General features: G+C 40.4%; 1 protein-coding gene across 4 annotated transcripts in view; it reads right to left on the reverse strand.

Annotated features, from left to right (window-relative positions):
* The window catches only part of WDR7 (WD repeat domain 7), a 371,332-nt gene extending 362,651 nt beyond the window's left edge, over nt 1-8,681 (reverse strand). For 2 of the 4 annotated variants that reach the window (XM_047697079.1, XM_047697078.1), the window contains exon 1: nt 8,436-8,681. The gene's annotated coding sequence lies outside the window, so the exon portion shown is untranslated. The remainder of the gene's footprint in view (nt 1-8,435) is intronic. The other 2 variants (XM_047697076.1, XM_047697077.1) reach the window with 2 other exon arrangements.
* Nucleotides 8,682-19,642: the final 10,961 nt, after the last annotated feature.

A 19,642-nucleotide genomic window follows, 5' to 3' on the forward strand; every position in this document is an offset into this window, starting at 1 on the left:
ACATGTGTAACGAGCAGACGGCAACAAAAGACGACACTTATTTCTTACTGCCAAACAGCCCTGATGCACGAGAGTCAGGTTTTGAAGAACTGTAGAGCTATCTGTTCAAAAAATATATCACAATTTTTTAAATGACTCATAGATTTTGAGACATGAGTCATGTTCTAAATTTCTATAACTGCAATCAGGACATCTGAGCTCAACTTACGCTCTATCACCAAACTGCCTCAGTTTCAAGAGTTACTGATTAAACTAAAAGCAAACTATGCCCATCAAGCCCCTACATCTTAGGTAAAACAGGCCCCACTTGGTAGAACCAACTTTGACCCACTAGCCTCTAATCTCATCTGCGTCTCCAATTATTCCTACATGTTTCCCTTCTCTCACTTCGTCATCAAAGCTATATTAAGCACTGACATTTCTCATTCCTCACAAATTAAACTACCCAGGTAGAAACAAACATGCTCTTCCAAACTAGAAGTGGAACTCTCCCAGTATTCTGGGGATCAGGACGGTATGCTGGGTAAGTCAAAGATCTGACAGTCATACTGACGAGGGACTAATCCAGCTCCTCCGTTTACTAGCTGCAAACCATAAGGGAATATGGAACCTCTTTCCAAGTCAGAATGCCCTCATTTTTTTTTTTTTTTTTTTTTTTTTTTTTTTAAATTTTATTTATTTATTCGACAGAGAGAGAGAGAGAGAGAGAGATCACAAGTAGGCAGAGAGGCAGGCAGAGAGAGGAGGAAGCAGGCTCACTGCTGAGCAGAGAGCCCGATGCGGGGCTCGATCCCAGGACCCTGAGATCATGACCTGAGCCGAAGGCAGAGGCTTAACCCACTGAGCCACCCAGGTGCCCCAGAATGCCCTCATTTTTAACATTACCCTTCTTCTTAGAGACTCCAGAAAAGTGTTCTGCCTGTCACAAAACTGCTCTTGACAAGTCACCAATGACCTCTCCAACACTAAATCTGATGTCAAGTCCTAATCCCAATCTCTCCTGGCCTACCAGCAGCATTTGGCATAGTCCATACTTCCTCTTCCTTGAAACACTTCTTCTCTCACCCTCCAAGTCTTCACACTTTCCTGATATATCTCTAGCTTTAGTCTCCATTTTTCCTCATTTTTGACCTTTAAATGCTGGCATACCAAGAGCTTAGTCCTTGGACTCCTTTTCTGACAACACTCCTTCCCTTTCTCCCTCCTTCAGGGATTTCACCAAGCCTCGCAGCTTAAATACCAACTACATGTTGACAATGCCCAATTACAGCTTGGGGCTCTCTTCTGACTCCAAACTTACCTATCCAGCTTCCTACTCAGTATGTCCCTCCAGATAGCTAATTAGCTTCTCAAACTTGACCTGTTCAAAAGTAAGTCCCTGCTCTTCTTCCCCAAACTTGCTCCTCCCCCAATCTTCACCATCTTATTTAATAGCAACTCCATTTTTACAGCTTCATAGGCCAAAATCCTAGAATCATCTTTGATTCTTCTCTCACACACATTCCACCTCCCAATCCATCAGAAAACTCTACTGGCAATACCTTCAAAGAGTACTATATCTAGTATCCAAAGACTCCTCTACACCTTTACTACCACCACCCCATTTCAAACTGCCAGCAACTCCCATCATGGATAATACAATAGTCTCTTAACTGGTATCCCCATTTCCAACCCTTGTCCCCTTCACCATCTCAACAGAGCATCCAAAATGACACTCTTGGAAAAAAAAAAAAAATCACATCATATCACAAAGCTACTCAGAATTCCTCCTGTGACTTCCTGTGTCGCCCTGAGTAAAAGCCAAACTATTCAACCGCCTATCCTACATGACTGAGGCTGTATGTAGTTCTCTCCTTGCTTTCTCTCTTCATCCACTCTGCTTCTTGGTTTTCTTCAATTCATCAGGCAGGGTCTTATCTCAGAAGTGTCCCCCAGGTCTTCATGGTACACTCCCTCACTCTCTTCGGGTCTCTGCTAAAATGTCATCTTCTCAGGGAGGCCTTCCTTATTAACCAACATAGACTGTAAAATCCACCATCCCCACGGTATTTTATTTTATTTCTCCAAAGCACTTAGAATCCTTTAACATACCCAAAATTTTGCTTATTTGTTATTTGTCATCTGGCTTCCCCACTATAACATAAACTCCATGATTTGTTTATTGTTCTATATACTGTATTTCCCGTGCCTAGAACTTCTGCCACTTAACAGGCACCCAAATATTTGTTCAATAAATGATCCAAGTACTGAATAAAGTGTGTTTGTTTTGGTTTTTTAAAAAGTTACAAATTAAAATCCATCTTGATCTTACATACTTTGGATTTCAAAAAAGAGTTGCTTATCAATTACTTTTTCTATAACAATGTCAGCAATTAATATAAGTCTCCCTAATCAAATCCTTAACACACTAATTGTTTTTTGCCAGCTGCAAGTTGCTCCTATATTGTAGCCTTTTTCATTCTATCTGTGACACATACGAAGCCAGACATACCATAGGACCTATGCAGCTAATTAGCTGACATGGTTTACTTTAATCCCTATTACATTCACAAAGGCCTGTTAATGAGTCACAAAACTGTTTCTTAAACTAAGTAAAGTGATATTTTATTAGTGTGAACTTTTCACTCCCCTTAATGGAGGTTTTTATTGTTTGTATTTGTAATGTTTAGAGAGAAGAAGAGCCCTTAAGGAAGACAACCAAATAAATAACTTGAATGTGAGAACAGAAGGTAACTGGCACACTCTTATCAATCTGTTATCACTGACATATATTAACTACCAACCTTCAGAGAGAAATATGTATGGACAAAACACCAGTAAAATACCTTGAGTGAGCTTGAAAGGTCTTAAGTTACAGTTGCCAAGCTAAATGGAAGACAGTGGTTTAAAAAGCCATGTATTTCCTGTAATTTTCAATTCTAACCTAGAAAATAACCCTTGGCACTTCAGAAATTTTCTCTGCCCTGAACTACTCACCAATGCCCTAACATTTTACTGTTCCATCATTTTCTGATTCCCACTAATTCAAGCAACTACGAGCGAGTGGGGGGCGGGGGGGGGGGGGACGCTACATATTCATTAAACATCATCAACACATTTTGGAAAAGATGTCTAATTTTATTTAAACTATTTAATATTTCATTAATATAGTATATATGTTATAGAAAAAAATAAAAATTCCACTTGGACAAGGACTTTCCAAGTGATGCAGTCATGATACCAGGCTTCTCCTTCCAACAAAAATTTCTACCAGCAAAGTAGTTTTAAGTAATCAGATGAACCACATGAATAGAGTTCATATTCTAAGCTGACATCATAGTCATAGTATCTATAAGTAGGAACATAAGGTATCCTTTTATTGATGACAGGATTCCACTGGGCCACAGAAAAACTCTCAGTTGGTTCTGCCTATGATCAATGGCATGCATATAGCTAAGACTAGGAACTCTGTATAAAGGGCAACAATGAAGGGGACAAAATGGGAGCAGAACCTACAAACCTCACTAACCAATTACTTTAATCATCTGTCCCATAAAACAGACAAATGTCACAGAGAAATGTAACAGATAAACCAGGAATAAAGGCACTACCTAGTTCCAGGACTAACAAACACTAAAATTATTCCCAGATTTATACTATGCATTTTGATCTCTCTCTAGTAGAACACAACAAAGATAAAATCAATGTATGGAAATCAGAAGCATTGTCTTCTACCTACAATAATCTACTTTAAAGTAGTATCTAGGCACAGGATTTTTTTAAAAGATTTTATTTATTTATTTATTTATTTGACAGATCACAGGTAGGCAGAGAGGCAGACAGAGGGAGAGGGAGAAGCAGGCTCCCTGCTGAGCTGAGAGCCCCATGCGGGGATCGATCCCAGGACCCTGGGATCATGACCTGAGCAGAAGGCAAAGGCTTTAACCTACTGAGCCACCCAGGTGCCCCTAGGCACAGTATTTTTTTTTTAAACAACAACAACAAAATTCTGCTCAGTCCTAAATGGGAGAGACCATTCAATGTTCTTGAATCAGATGACCTAGTATTACAGAGATGTCAATTCTCCCCAAAATAAATCTGTATATTCAACGTATCCTCAATTAAAATTCTAGTTGTGTTGTTTTAGAAATTTTAGCTCCAAATATTTATAGAAAAGATTAAAAATCCACAAATAACTAAACCAACCGTGAAAATGGGCAAAGAGGGGCACCTAGGTGGCTCAGATGGTTAGGTGTCTGCCTTTGGCTCAGGTTATGATCCCAGGGCCCTGGGATGGAGCCCCGCATAGGACTCCCCACTCAGCAGGAGTCTGCTTCTCCCTCTCTCTCCCCACCGTTCCCAGTGCTTGTGCTCTCTCGCTCTGCCAAATAAACAAATAAAGTCTTTAAAAAAGAGAAAAAAGGAAAATGGGCAAAGAATGGAGAACTTGCCCTACCAGACACTTAACATCACTAGCCATTTGGAGGGACAAATTAAGACCACAATGAGATGTATCACTACACATCTAAACAGCTAAAATAAAAATACAATTATAATACCAAATGCTAGCAAGGATGCAAAGAAACTCAATCTCTAGTACATTGCTGGTGGGAACATAAAATGGTGCAGCAACTCTGTAGAACATTTTGACAGTTTCTTCACAAACTAAACATACACTTATCATACCATCCAGGAATCACCTTCCAAGGCATTTATCCCAGAAAACATGAAACTTTGTATAAACACACACACTCTGTACAAGAATGTTCACTGTACCTTTATTTGTAATGGCCAAAACTAGAAACAGCCCCAATGTCCCTGTGAATGGTTACACAAACTGCAGTACACATATACCATGGAATACTACTCAAATTATGCAACAATTTGGATGAATCTAAAAAATTATCTCACACAACAATTTGGATGAATCTCAATCTCAAAAAATCATATGTTAATTCCATTTATACAGCACTCCTATATAGATACAATTATAGAGATGGAAAACTTGATTGCTGAGCAGAGGTTGGGATTGAAAGGAGATGGATGTGACTAAAAAGGTGTAGCGGGAAGGAGATCTTGGTGGTAATGGAACAGTTCTCTATTTTGACTTCAGTGATGGTTACAGGTATCTACACAGGTGATAAAATGGCCTTGAGCCATTGTCAAGCATTGCACCAGTGTCAATTTCTGGGTTTAGCTATTGTACTATATATAGTTGGATAAAAATGTAACCATAGGGGAAATTGGGTAATATTATATAAAATGTAACCATTGGGGGAACCAGACCTCTCTGTACTATTTTTGCAACTTCCTGTGATCTGTAATTATTTCAAACACAGACTAAAACAAAATGGGAAGAATTATTCACATAGGGGAAAAATATCAATACAAAGCCATTATGTGAAAACCACATGGTGTCACAGCAAGAGCAAACAGATAAACCAAAGGAACACAATACAGTGTTCAGAGTATGTATGAGAACTTGATATACAATAAGTGTAGCAATTTATCCAAGGGGAAAGGAGAGAATGCCACTAGGAAAACTGGCACACTACGCAGGAAATAAACTGAACCTCTTCCTTGTGACATATAAAGAGTCAGGATGCACTAAAGACCTGTATATTTCAAGGAAAACTATGAAGTTAGTAGAACATAAAATAAGAGTAACTTTATGACTTGATTTGGGGAAAGACTTCTTAAAACCCCCAAAGCACAAACTATAAGGCAATTTTTTTTTAAATCTGACTACACCAAAATTGAAGATTTCTGTTCAATGAAGCACATCATGAAAAACGTTACAAATGATAGAATAGGAAGATGGATACTTAACATATTCAACAGACTAGTCTCTAAGAAAATACAAGAGCTTCTGCAGATCAACAAGAAAAGGAATGAAACCTCAAAAATGAGAAAGGGATGAACAATTTCACAAGAGGGAAAGTCAAAAAAATAAAATGCACATGAAGAAATGCTCAAACTCCTTAGTAACAGTGAAATGTAATTTAAAATGAGATTTTACTTTGCATTAATTAGCCTGGAAAAACTAGGACACTGGATAACACTAAGCAACAGTGGAGCTACAAGGACAGAGAAATCCCCAAGAACTGCTTGCAGGAATACAAACCATTACAGTTTGTTCTGAAGCACAACCTAGCAGTCCTTTGGTAAAATATATGAAATGCCCTATGATCCAGAAATCACATTCCTGGATGTAAATCTCACATCCAGAAGTCTTGGACATATGTTTATTTTGGAATTTTCTATGGCAGTAGGAAAATAAAGGTAAAATGGGTATCGACAAATTGGAGTAGATGGAAACCTGTAATGCATATAATCTCTGAAATACTATGCAGCAGTCACATGCAATGGACAGTGGCACAAACAGATCTTTAAAACATGGTAGGAAGAGAAAAAATTTCCAATATACAGTATTATATAACATACGTGATATGTAATATAGAACATAAAAATATACCGTATCTCTAAAAATAAAAAATATGGGCATCCAAAACAATATGCATTTAATAACACATACAAACATAAAGATACACATCATGCATATTAAAATGATTTCTCATGGGTTGATGAGCAAGGGAATGGTGTGGGAATTGGAAATAAAACACAGCGAATGGAAAAAAAAAAAACAAACAAAACAAGAGACATACCTTGAACTGTCAATGATAATGATGATCATTGAATTGAGAAAAAGTAATTCAATCCTCTTCACCTGAGGCCCAAAACAAACTTTAAAGACTCAGACCTAACAGAGAGCACACTACTAAAGCTAATTGTTATCCTACTCTTCTCATGACAAAGGCACAAAAACTAGCTCACTACGTTTAAAGTGTTCAATGCTAAGCCTGTTACATAGATAAACCACTTACTTTGCTTCAAAACAGAACTTACCTCCAAGATAAAAATAAAAGGAAATTATAAGATATAAGACTCACTACTTAAGATATAAGTTCCCACAACGATACTCAAATAAAGCCCAGTCCCTTTGATTTACCTCTCAAGCTCTTTTCAAATTTAGCAGGTACAGGTGGCAATAAGAGAAAGTGTATATAGCCTAGTTTTAAGTAGAGCTCTGGAGTATTTTAGAAATAAAGAGAGATATTTAAGCAAATAAATTCTCTATAATAATCTCTTACTGAAATTAACAAGGCATTTACTCTCTATATTGTTTTCCCAATTTGAAATAACTAAGATCTGTTATTTTCAATGAAATCAAGGTAGTTTTGGATTCTTCGTAAATAAAGGCCTTTCAATTTTTACTTTTATTATTATTATCTTTTAAAGATTTTATTTATTTATTTATTTATTTATTTATTTGACAGAGATCACAAGTAGGTGGAAAGGCAGGGGGGGAGCAGGCTCCCTGCTGAGCAGAGAGCCTGATGTGGGGCTCGATCCCAGAACCCTGGGATCATGACCTGACCCGAAGGCGGAGGCTTTAACCCACTAAGCCACCCAGGCGCCCCACTATTTTTACTTTTAAACTGTTCTTCCCTTCCATTGTCACAAGTAGCTTATAAAACAAGAAAATCTGTTACACCAAAATTTCAAAAACTCAGTTTCTCTTTCACACACTACGATTCTTGCTATCTTATCCATAAAGTCCTAAGCAATACGCATCTAAGAGTCATAGCCTGCCTTTTTTGGCTTATGGCAAATGTTACCATGAAAGCAAGCTGTTCCTCTCACTGAATCCTAAAATCCGCAGCATCAACATGGCCAATGCTGTCTAAGATGCAACCGTACCTGCCATAATTTCAAGCTATAAGAACCAGCAAATTCTGCCCAAGATCTGAGAAACTGACAAAGCAAGTGAATCAAAACATAAAACGCAATTTTTGAACCAAGGGCAGGGTAATGCTGACTCCAAACATACGGTTTCAGAACGCTGGGACGCAAAAGTCAGTGGGAGTAGCAGGTATCCTTAGACCAAATCCTAAGGTAAAGGGATGGAGGGCAGGTAGGTGGCACCTCAAAGATGAAACTCTTAACAGACGTTAGCACTTTAGGCAAGGGCAAACTGGAAAGGAGTACCAAGAGGTAAGGAAACACCATGCGCACCCAAAAGCAAACACATTTCCCGAAGGCACTGTCAATAACCACCCACTCATCAACACAAACCACCTCACTCTTTGGATTGCCATTGAGGTCAGGGCGGTCCCATCTCAAAACCAAAGTCAGTGTCACCTGAAAAAAATGTCATTCACCAGGCCAAGGGACCCCAAAGACCCCTGGCTGAACCCCGCTCCGGGGAAAGGCACCAAGCTGTGGGCCTGAACCTGCAGGCTCGGCAAAGAACAGAACTGCCATCAGCAGCGCTCGAACAGCTGGCGCGCCCCCTGCCAGAATGGTCTGTGACCTTTGACCCCCGGCCCCTGACCTCCACTGCGAGCACGTCCCACCCTGGGGTTCCCCCTGGGATAGTTTGAAAGCCCCCTCACCTATCACAGTTTCATCTCATGCCGCAATGTTGTCCGTCCCACCACCCGCGGACGCCCGATCAAAGCTGGACTAGGCGAGGACTTTATGTGAGGAAGATGTGGGGTGCTCAAATCCGGAGAGACAAACCACAACCCGAGCCCAGCAGGCGTCTCCCCGCGGAGGTTGCAAGGTGCCGGGGCCGCTGCTGCCGCTGCTGCCGCCGCCGCCGCTGCAGTAAATCAGCTGACACCCGACTGCCGTGACTTTCGCTGCAACTGTCGCAAAAACGAGGGGGAGGGAAATGATCATCATTTCCATACTTGCCTGGCCGAGGCTGGAGCCAGAGAAGCTGGCCCGTTACCAAGGAGACCGAACGGTGTCGACTGTGGGCAAAGAGTGCACGGTCGCCATTTTTACTATGGGAAGTGTCGTCTAGGCTCTCGTCTCGCCTCCAATGCCCATCCTGGGAGGACCAAGATGGAGGGAAGAATGAAATGGCAAGTCTAGGTGTTTCCAGGATGTTGCAAGTTTACTCTTCCGCCCTGCAACTCTGTCCAGACACTTGGAAAGTGTTAGCTCAGAAATTTGGTTACTTTTTCCCTCTGACCTCGAACTTAGATGTCGCCCACGACAGAGAGAGCCAGAGGAAGAACTCGGCTTCTGAGCTAGAAGAAGTCTGACCTTGTGCAACATTCTTGTAGAGGAGTGGAAATGAGTGTATACTCTCTGCGTGGGCGGTAGAGACTAGTGGAGCGTGAGATTGCATTCGGAGAGGCTCGGATTGGGATTCCGGGGCCTCCACTGCTCAATGTTATTGTCATCGGGGGCGTGATGCTTCTTCTCTTCATTCTCCTCAAGCCCCATATAAAATATAGGCATAATAACGTCATGGGTATCTAGGAGGCTAAACGAGCTCAATAAATATTACTTATTATGCTTGCCATCTGCCTCCCAAATATTTGTTGAATGAAAAGTAGCCAAGGGAAAAATGATGCTATGCTGGTAGCCAATGCTCAGTTCTGTTAAAAAGATAGAAAAAAATAAGCATTTCATATCTTTGTCCTTCATAGTCTCACTAACACATTTATGGGACAAGAATTCTATCGCAGTTCTCAAAAGTAAGCTGTGTAAACGAATCACCTGGAGAGGCTGTGAAAATAAAAGTTTTTGGTTCAGTAGGTCTAAAGTGGGTTTCTGAAATCCTCCCCTTCTAAGGAGCTCCCAGGTAATGCTATTTGCTGCTGGTCCTTGGACCGAGTCCTGGGTGGCAAAATCCTATTGGATGAGTCTGAAGCAGGAGATTGACTAGGCGATTAGAACAGAGCAGAAACAACTCCTTGAGACAGGATCATTTCCTTACTAATATGTCAGAAGAGACCTAAGAGTTGGTTTAGTCAAAAGGCTTTCTGTCAATGTATTATTCCTGCAAATAACAAAATTCTTCCTCCCCTTCTTTCCAGCTTAGACAGTCCTCCTCCTTTCAGCATACTGCAGACCCATCAGTTCTGGGGGTACACCTCCTTCTCCCTAACTAGGCCATTTAGTGTCCTTTATGTCCCGGGTGTCATTTCCTATTTATTTGTAGAGACCAGCTCTGCTGCCATCATGATAAAAACTAGATCATAACATTGACCAAGGAAGTCAATAGAACACTTGAAAATCAGCAATTCTGAAATTGTCTTGTACTGCAAATTGGGATTCTATGATTCTCTTCAACTTTTGACTAACTGCCCTGTAATCATATGGGAGCTAAGGAAGAGCAGGGAAATTATGTCAAATAGAAGAAATTAATTCCTTGGACAGCTGGGTTCAATATACTCATTCGCTCTATTGTGTTGATGAATACATTTAAACTGTTAAGTTCATAATCCCCTTTACAATTTATAAGAACTTCTCGGAAATATGGGAAGCACAGAGTGGTTACCAGGGGATAATTGTGGCTTCATTAAAGCTTGTTTGGTTTGTAGAGGAAATCTATAAAATATCCCTCCTAGATAAAGTTGACTTTTACTCAACAAATACTAATTGAATTTACATGTTTCAAATACCTTCCTAGGAATACAAAGGTTAATAGGAAGTTTAATGAGAAGCCTTCAGACTACTAACACTCTGGCCCCTCTCTGCCAAGTTTACAAAACGTATTGCCAAGTCAATATATAAATGCATGCAATGTCCTGAGCCACAGGACTAAATAAAGATTCAAATATTAATGAATAACACGCTTTTGTTTCACAAAAAGTCACACATTTTTATACACACATATATATTTTACATGCATAACCTTCCTGAAAATTAAGACTTGTATCTTCAGGGGCGCCTGGGTGGCTCAGTTGTGACCTTCAGCTCAGGTCATGATCCCAGGGTTCTGGGATCAAGCCCCACATTGGGATCCCTGCTCTTCGGGAAGCCTGCTTCACCCTCTCCCACTCCCCCTGTTTGTGTTCCTTCTCTTGCTGTCTCTCTCTCTGTCAAATAAATAAAATCTTAAAAAAAAAAAAAGACTTGTATCTTCAGTAAGTTGATCCTGAGTATATTTTTTGAGTAAATTATTTATTTATTCCTGTCATCTGGAGGGATTATACAAAAATCTTAAAAGATTTATGCAACTGACAAGTTCAGTTCAACACATATTTATTGAACTTTAACAGAAAGCAAAGCCAAGCAAGCAAGAAAGCAGGCTCTGCTTCCCACCAAGGCTCACAAAATGAGGAATTCTCTAAACATTGGAAGGCGTTGGGCTGCTAAAATGAATGGCAAATTTCCCCCAAGACGTATGGCTATAATACAACACAGTACAAGAAATAAGGAGTACATAAAGAGTAGTGGAGAAGAGGTGAGTTACTTCTAGGCTGAGATGAGGAAGGTTAATCACATGGGATTTCATGAAGGGCTATGAAAATAAATAGGATTTGGAATAGGAAGAACTAGGAAAACAACACAATTTTGTTGCTAGTTTTGAAATGTATACAAGTGTGTGTATACATGTAAAACATGAATATAGACACATATGTAATAAACAGAAAGTTAACTAAAAGTGAAGCACAGGGGACATAAAGCAAATGTAAAGGGAAACTGTGGTATTAAGACTTAGTTATGGGTCGCCTGTGTGGCTCAGTCAGTTAAGCATCTGCCTTCAGCTCGGGTCATGATCCCTGGGTCCTGGAATCGAGCCCTATATCAGGCTCTCTGCTTAGCGGGGAGTCTGCTTCTTCCTCTCCCTCTGCCCCTCCCCCTTACTCATGCATGAGGGCTCTCACTCTCCCTCTCTAATAAATAAATAAAATCTTAAAAAAAAAAACTCTTAGTTATTTCTAATCCCATAAAGGATTGCCCATCAATGGCAGTCTTTGCCCTGGAACTCTCCTTGATTCATACAGTCTTTCTCAGATTGGGCCCAAACCTACTAATAAAAAAATAACATGGGGAAAATAGAATAAGATCAGATAAGGAGAGGCCTTGAATTCCCTTAGAAGCTTTTGGGACTTTATTCCAAAGCAAGTGAAAAGCCACCAAAGACTTTTGACCAATACATAGAGTGGTGGTTTTGCTTATAACATTATATTTGTTCTTATGGCTATACAACAAATCACCATGAGTTGAGTGGCTTCAAACAGTGCACATCTATTGCCTCACAGTTTCCATAGGAAAGCAGTTCAAGCACAGCTTAACGGGGTCCTCTGCTTGTGATGACACAAGGTGACAACTGAGATGTCAGTCAGACTGTAATCTCATGTGGAGGCTCAATTAGGGAAGAATCTGAATCTGATTCCTGTCCTTGTGGACAAATGACTAAGGACCCTCACGTTCTACAGGCCACCTACAGTTCCTTGTCAGTAGAGCCTTAACAAAGGCCTTTCACATGGCACCTTGTGTCTTCAAAGCCAGCAAAGAACACCTCTCTAGAGGCACAAGAAAGATGGAGTTATATAGTTATAGCTATAGGTAGAGATAGATAAATCTATAGATAGTAACCTAATGAAGGGCGTGACAGCCCATCACTGTTTGCCATATTCCACTGGTTAGAAGCAAATGACAGGTTTCACATGCACTCAAGGAGAGAAGACTGGACAGAGTGCGGCTCGTTGGGCAATCCCTGGAGGGTGTGTCAGCCACAAAAAATCAGTCCAGCAGGAAAGCATCATGTACACCAGGTGGAAAAGATGGAGAGGTACCAAGACAAAGAAGAAGTTGTCATCATTGTTGTTTTCACCAAAAATGTATAGTTGTTACCAGAAAAGAGCCATAAACAGAACCCATGGGATTAAGGGCCAAAAATTTCAACATGCTATGTTTTAATGATATGAGCATCAAAAAAAACCCTCTAAGTATTACCCTGTCTTGAGAATTTAGTAACAATTACCCTACAACACACCAATACTTCGGCACCTTTTAAGTTCCAAGTTAGTTCTCCAAAAGACAAGGAGATTTCTGCCTGGTGGTCTAACTGGCTTCATTGTTACTGTCATTTCCAGATTGTTTCATGTGTGCTGTTATTATTTTCCTGTAGACTGTAAATCTGTGATTTGGTATTCTTCACAGGGCCTAATACTGCTAATTCTGTTCCTTCCTTAGTGGACTCATTTGCCTAGAAGTCATGTCATGCTTGGGGGCTTCATATTAGTACTAGGGTCTTCACCCTTTATCATGTTGCAGCTGAGAAGTTTAGTAAGTGTTCTTTGCATGGTTTTGTGTAATTATAACTCTTTAAGAGCTTCCCTTTGTATTTTCTCATATGACATGAAAGTCAACTGGTAAGACTTCTCCTTTTTTCCTATCTCATGACTTCTTCCAAACCAAATGATTTCTTCTAAGTAACAGGATATCTTTTTCTAGAAATATCTCTATTTGTTCCATACGTACACCTTCTAGGAAAGCGTGAAGGCGTTAAAGTTGGGAATACTTGAACTCTTCACAAATAAGCGTTTGGGGGCGCCTCATCAAGCTACCAAGATCAACAAGGGGGAAATTAGGATAGTAAAGAAGGATGTGAGGGGTGCCTGGGTAGTGTAGTCAGTCGGTTGAACAGCTGACTCTTGGTTTTAGCTCAGGTTGTGATCTCAGGGTCCTGGGACTGAGTCCCGCATTGGGCTCTGTGCTCAGCAGAGTCTCTAGAAACTCTTGCTCCCTCTCATTCCGTGCCTCCCCCCTGTTCTTTCTCTCTATCTCTCAAATAAATAAATAAATAAATAAAATCTTAAAAAAAAAAGAAAAGAAAAAGAAAGGTGTGATGAGTAACTAGTAGCCTTGTTGCAGGCTATAGCAACAATGGTTGTACTTTGTCCTACTAATCTCTCTCTTCTCTCTACTCTCAGGATGATAGAACCACCACAGCCCAGGGAGAGTTGTTCTTCAATCCTGTGCTGAGAAGAGGACCCATGTGTCTCAAAGTGGGCCATGGAAGACACAAAGATGCACTGCCCAGATTTTTCTTCCAGGAAAATCCACTTCCCATCTCCATGGAGAGGATTTGCTTACTGCTCTGTTATAAGCTTCTTCCGGGTCTCCTTAGCTTTCCAGCTGGGATTACCTATTCTTGAGACAGCCCTGGCAAATATCTGAGCACAGCAAAGTTAGTCATGAGCGCACTCTTCTTGGGGAGTCCTCAGTGAATGGCTGGCAAGAAAGTGCACCCTTCTTCTCCCCGTACCACCTTCTTCTCCCTTTCCTCTACTTCTGCCACTGCTATTTCTGTTGCTGATGCAACTTTTCTGTCCATTTGAATCATTTCAAATAAAAATTTAGAAAAAAGAAATAAAAAATTTTTAAAGATTTTATTTATTTATTTGACAGACAGAGATCACAAGTAGGTAGAGAGGCAGGCGGGGGTGGGGGGGGTGGGAAGCAGGCTCCCTGCCTAGCAGAAAGCTCGATGTGGGGCTCGATCCCAAGATCCTGGGATCATGACTAGAGTCGAAGGCAGAGGCTTTAACCCACTGAGCCACCCAGGTGCCCCAATAAAGAAAATTTTAATAAAAATGAGGAGAAAGGGGCTCCTGGATGGCTCAGTCAGTAAGGGTCTGCCTTTGGCTCAGGTCATGGTCCTGGAGTCCCTGGGATCAAGCCCCGCCTCAGGCTCCCCAGTCAGCAGGGAGTCTGCTTCTTCCTCTGCCCCTCACCTCGCTCTTTCTTTCTCAGATAAATAAATAAAATCTTCAAAAAAAAAGGATGTGAGACAGATATCAACCAATGCAATGTAAATACCTTATTTTGATATTGATTCAAATAAGTCATAAAATAAATTAGTAGAAAATGGGGAATTTTAGCATTACGTGATTATTTGGTGATTTTAAGGAAGCATTGTTAACATTTTAGATGTGATAATGGTATTTTGGTTATGAAGGTGATTTTTAAAGGAATCCTTATGTTCTAGACATGCAGGCTAAAATACTACAGATGAAATTATATGATGCCTAGCATTAGTTCCACAATAACCTGGGTTGAGGGGGGCAGTGGCTATGAGTAATTTAACCTGTTTCTACTTTCATGAAATAGCACTTTTACTTGTCCTAAATATAATTTGGCAAGGTGGAAAACATCATTTATTCAGCATCCAGTGGTATTGGGTGCTATGCTGAACTGGGCATTCAGATAGTGCCAAAACCTGGTTCTATGGTCAAATTTCTCACAGTCTGGCAGGGAGACAGATACATCTACCATGAGTGCAATGCTGTGTTGAGAAGTGGTGTGTTTTGGTACTTTCTTCCAATTATGTCTGATCCTCCTGATTTTTTTCTGATCCAATATTCTGAATTTTGGTGGGATATATTCTTTTTTAACTTTGTGTAAATAATCACTTCCTTACTGGGTGGAAGCTAACATACATTTTATTTTTATTGAATGTCTGCTGTGCCTGGCCCTCAGAGGTACCGAGGGTATGCAAATAGTGCCACTCAGGAATGGGCTAACTGATGATGTTGTGTATGCTTGGTGTATGTGTTTGCTCAAGGGCATGCCTGAAAGGGTGCTTTGGACACAGCAAAAGTCTTTATTGGGAGGCATTTCTTCTCTACCTGTACATTCTAGTCAGACAATATCTACTACACCACTATAAGCCAAAAAAGAACTCTCTTTACAAGTGGTTAAGTGAAAACATAGTTATGTGTAGGCATGTGTAGTTTTTCAGCTTTAAAGAGTTAACTCTAACCTCCAACATACGCTTTGAAAAATTAAAATATGGATTTTTATCTCAGAGTCTTTCTATCTGGCCTTCTTAGCGGCAACTCTAGGCAGTTTAATGACTTCTAAACCTCAGATATAAATTTCAGAATAAAAAAACTATTTTACATTTCTGGGAAACTGGGAAAGACACAGTCTTTAATTGCTTTTAGATAGGCACTTAAGAAATGCTTGTGACGAGGAGGAAACCCCAAAGATTGTGAATCACTCTGTTAACTCCAGAGAAAAATGAGACTCTAAACAAAGTCAGCTTTTCAGAACTGCCCTTCCACTGCCAAGAAATCATAATTATTTCCAAGTTCTTCCTGCTAATAAAAATGAGGGAGATGGAAAACAACACGCTCTTCTCTTATTTGATTAAAAAGCAAACAGGTAATTCAGTTCCATTCTAGGAAACCCCCCTCCATGGTCAACTTGAATTATTAATGACATTTTTCTATGCTAGAATAGTTACCATATTACAAATAGAGAATGATGCAGTTTCCTCCTGTCTTACTCATTCATTATTACACTAGCAAAACAGTCAGTCTTTTTTAAAAGGTGGGGGGATGCAGTGGGGTGAGAAAAATCTCATAAAACTGAGTAGCAGTTACAGCTTTTTTATTTTTTTTTTTTAAGATTTTATTTATTTGACAGAGAGAAATCACAAGTAAACAGAGAGGCAGACAGAGAGGAGGAAGCAGGCTCCCCGCTGAGCAGAAAGCCCGATGTGGGGCTCGAACCCAGGACCTGGGATCATGACCTGAGCTGAAGGCAGCGGCTTAACCCACTGAGCCACCCAGGCGCCCCCAGTTACAGCTTTTTTAAAAGTTGGAGTTATAATTAGAAGAACCAGAGCTGGTCAAATTGGGTATTTGGGAATACCCAAAACCGACTCAGAATTGCTAGCAACTTTCTTCAGCATGTTCTAGGAAGATGAGATTTATGATGGTGATGGGTCACTCCACGATTGCCTAGAAAACTCTCTCTTCCAAGACACTGCCTAGCAATGGAAACTAAGGAATATAGTGTTAGTGGGACAAATGGTCTGTCTGGGGACTTGACAGCATTATTTAAAGAAGCATTTGAGGGGCGCCTGGGTGGCTCAGTGGGTTAAGCCACTGCCTTCGGCTCAGGTCATGATCTCAGGGTCCTGGGATCGAGTCCCACATCGGGCTCTCTGCTCAGCAAGAAGCCTGCTTCCCTCTCTCTCTCTCTCTCTGCCTTCCTCTCCGTCTACCTGTGATCTCTCTCTGTCAAATAAATAAATCTTTAAAAAAAAAAAAAAAAAAGAAGCATTTGATATCCAAGGGAAATCATACCCCTTTGATTGAAAGACACTGCGCCACCTAGGGACAGCCATGGGAAGTGATATTCAATTTTCAAATTCAATAGCCCACACCTAGAAAAGGTTTGGAAATTATGAAGCAGGACGTCGTTTCTACTTAATATTTATATTACATAAATTATGTATTTCCCTCGACTTTAAGAATAAAACAAAGCTTATCTAAAATTATTTTTAAAATAAATTACTCAGTTGATTAAAGAATTAAACTAATACAAAATGTTTTCTACTTCTTCACGAATAAGGTAACAGTAAGCTATTAAGCCAAAGTTGTTTTTTAAAGATTTATTTGTTTGCTTGAGACAGAGAGAGAGATTGAGAATGAGGAGAGAAAGGGACAGAGGAGGAGATAGAAGGAGAGAAGCGGACTCCTCCCTGAGCCCAGAGCCCAGAGCCCAGAGCCCAGAGCCCAGGCTCTGGGTTCTGAGATCATGACCTGAACGGAAACTAAGAGTCAGATGCTTAACCGACTGAGCCACCCAAGTGGCCCAAGCAGAACTTATTTTTCTGTAGAATTTTGGGATAATTATAATTTTGATAAGCTAATGCAGGGATTTCATACAGTTTATGGAATTTATCAATAAATCTGTATTCTTGGGCTTCTGTAACTACAAATTCAGTTATATAAAGAGGTATATTATATCTCCAAGGAATTTATGAGGACATTTTTTGTAGAATAAAAGTTCTATCTACATTATATTCTTGCTATTGCTCTTCAAAAAACCAGAAACTGGCATTTCCTCTAATTTTTACCAGAGGACTACATTTAAAGAAAAACTTATGTTAGAGATCTTATGGTTATCGCGTACTGCTTCCCTTACAAAAGCTCAAATATATACAAAACTGGAAAACTGTGACTTTCTTTTCTATCATGAGAATACTTCTAAGTGATTAGAATCAAATTGGTTCAAAAAAGGTAGATGGTGGATCAAATAAACCTAAAAGCTGAAACTATAAAGCTCTTAATGAAAATGAGGGAAAATCTTTATGGAAGGGAGAAAGGAAGAAGTAAATCCCCTGGGGAGAAATGGCAGACTGGGACATCTAGGTAGATGGGCCCGTAGGCAGCTTTGAACAAAGGGTCCCAATCCGTAGGGTCATCACATAAAGCAGAAAGGGCTAGATTTCAAGATAGCATGTAGAAAGAGACAGTGCTCCTAGACATCTACACTCAAAAGCCCAACTCCCACTCTAAATCCAGAAATTTGGTACCATTTCTGAAGCAGGCAGAGGAGGAGATAAAGTTGTTTTTGTTCTAGTTGGATACAGCAGGAGGGTGAGGATTCAGAGTCAACATGAAACTGAGTTATACAACAAAGTAATAGTTCTTGTACCCCTGCATGTTGTGGACAGAGTCATACTTATTATGCTTCCTAGCCATTCATTTATTAAACCAGTATTTATTTTGTACCTACCATGGGCAAAGGGCTATGAGAGAGATAAATCCAAGGATGATGTATCTCTAGCATTTCTATTTGTAAAGTCAGTCAAGTGAACCCATGGCAGCTACAAGTCATGATAGAAAGCCTGCCTCTAGTGACTGGCTGAGCCTGATAAAAGTGGGCAAGTTTAAAGCGCACTATATTCTTGGCAAGTTGAGGAAAGTCAGGACCCATTTCCATGAATGAAGAAACTTATGCATTTCTTTCTTATTTTTATCCAGGCCTGAATATTAGAATACGTCCCTTCATATAGCTTTCTCTGCTCATTCCAGCTGGAAATGTTCTCTTTTTTTTCTTTCTTTCTTTTCTTTTTTTTTTTTAAGATTTATTTATTTATTTACTTGACAGACAGATAGAATACAAGTAGGCAGAGAGGCAGGCAGAGGGAGAGGGAGAAACAGGCTCTCCGCTGAGCAGGGAACCCGACGTGGGGCTTGATCCCAGGACCCCGGGATCATGACCTGAGCTGAAGGCAGCCACTTAAGCGACTGAGCCACCCAGGTGCCCCAATGTTCTCTTCTTTTTCTCAACCACTATGGTACGTTATCTGTAGTTCTACCATGGCACTTACCACATTTTGCCTTGTATTATTGGCTTTTGTAGTAGTGTCTTATCTGCCTTTTGATGTCCTTGGAAGAAAGGTGTTTCAAAGCATTATCACAATATCTTGTACATATTTAAATTCTATGTGATCGTAGACAAGTAACATCAAATAATGGATCTCAAAATACGGACTCCTTGCATCAGCTACTCTGGATGCTTGTTAAAATTCACTTTCCTGGGCCATGCACCAGCGCTCCTGAATCAGAATTTCTGGGTGTGACACTGGAAACCCCCATTTTATTTTATTATTTTTTTTTAAAGATTTTATTTATTTATTTGTCAGAGAGAGAGAGGGAGAGAGAGCAAGCACAGGCAGACAGAATGGCAGGCAGAGGCAGAGGGAGAAGCAGGCTCCCCAATGAGTAAGGAGCCCGATGCAGGACTCGATCCCAGGACGCTGGGATCATGACCTGAGCCGAAGGCAGCTGCTTAACCAACTGAGCCACCCAGGCGTCCCTGGAAACCCCCATTTTAATGAGCTCACTGAAGTTCCAGATCTATGGATTTCAAGATGTAACAGTTACAGTAAGATGGGGCATGACAAATAGGTTTTATCCTGATTGCTGACTCTGGTAGTGGGTGGGGCTGAATGGAATTTTGAGGCTGAAGCTAAATAAACCCTGGGAAACTACGTCCTCTAAGGGTGATGCCCGCAAAGAGAGGGATGGGGTGGAGGGAGTTT

This window comes from Lutra lutra, chromosome 12, assembly GCF_902655055.1.
Source record: "Lutra lutra chromosome 12, mLutLut1.2, whole genome shotgun sequence".
Taxonomy (NCBI): Eukaryota; Metazoa; Chordata; class Mammalia; order Carnivora; family Mustelidae; genus Lutra; species Lutra lutra.